At 40.3% G+C, this 1,287-nt stretch overlaps 1 pseudogene; it reads right to left on the bottom strand.

Annotated features, from left to right (window-relative positions):
• Positions 1–293: 293 nt before the first annotated feature.
• On the bottom strand, positions 294–928 carry LOC138467250 (heme A synthase COX15 pseudogene; annotated as a pseudogene).
• Between the last annotated feature and the right edge of the window lie 359 nt (positions 929–1,287).

The raw sequence follows: 1,287 nt of genomic DNA, 5'->3' as shown, positions 1-1,287 counted from the left end.
TGGCTGGAAATCTCCTGGATGAGGCTGAGCTGGGACAAGACATGCACAATGTTGAATCGTCTAAACAAAGTGCGGGCGTTTTCCAAAATGACAGAAATACCCAAGGATTGGGAGGCATTTTACAATTATGTTTGCAAACTCTCTGTCTTTTTCGGAAGTCCTGCACTATAACAAGCAATACGAAAAAAACAGAGTTCACAGTAGTAACTGTTACTGTTTGTTTTTTTTTTTTTTTTTTTTTTTAAGAATGGTACACTTTTTATTAATATTTATTCTCATCTACAAACCTTGAAATAAGAGTCACATTGTCCATTTAATTTACAAAGTTCTGAAGTCTGAAAGTTCTGAAAAGTCCCATACAAAATCCAAACCGCAACACATCTATTAATGCAAAAATGAAAGAAGTGTAGAAGAATGAAATCTTGGATGATCCAGGAAGAGCATACTGTTATTTGAGGACGCGTCGTAGTTCATTCATGAGCCAGAGGGCCATGCTGAGAAGTGCCAAGGAGCCCGACTGGTGGGTGGCAGCGAGAGGTGTTGGAACATAGAGGAGAAGAGTGCTGATTCCCAGGGTGACCTGCAGATATGCTACTGCGATGAGGGATGTCAAGGCCATCTTTGCTCTGGGAGGAAGGGGGATTTTCCGAGAGTAAAAGTACATGGCTGTAATGGCAGTCACTGAGCTGATACCCAGTATTCTATGGTCAAACTGCACTGTTGTTGGGTTTTCAAAGACATTTTTCACTGCTGGTGAGAAAGCAAGAAGGTCGTCGGGGATCCACCGTTCGCCCATCTTGGGGAAAGAGTTGTAAACCAGACCATCGTCCAGTCCTGCAACAAATGCACCTGAAAGGGCAGTAAGAAATACAAGCCCTGCTGTTCCATGAGCAAACCTTCGCAGCTGCATCAGTTTACTTCGAACCATAATGTCCCTTTAACAAAGTTTTTTCACTGAATTTCATAGGTTTTTAGTAGCGCAACTTAACCATAACGTCCCTTTAACAACGTTTTTTCACTGAATTACATAGGTTTTTAGTAGCGCAACTTAACCATAACGTCCCTTTAACAACGTTTTTTATCACTGAATTTCATAGGTTTTTAGTAGCGCAACTTAACCATAGCGTCCCTTTAACAAAGTTTTTTCACTGAATGTCATAGGTTTTTAGTAGCACAACTTAACAATAATAACTTTGACTTTATGTACATGTAATATGGAACATACTGAACCCCTTCTACTGAATTTGATGTCTGTGAACTTTTTTGATGTCCGCGGACATGTTCGGA

The sequence above is a fragment of the Ambystoma mexicanum genome, chromosome 4q, assembly GCF_040938575.1.
Source record: "Ambystoma mexicanum isolate Mex_15411 chromosome 4q, UKY_AmexF1_1, whole genome shotgun sequence".
NCBI classification, from domain to species: Eukaryota; Metazoa; Chordata; class Amphibia; order Caudata; family Ambystomatidae; genus Ambystoma; species Ambystoma mexicanum.
This window is presented reverse-complemented; position numbering and strand designations above follow the sequence as displayed.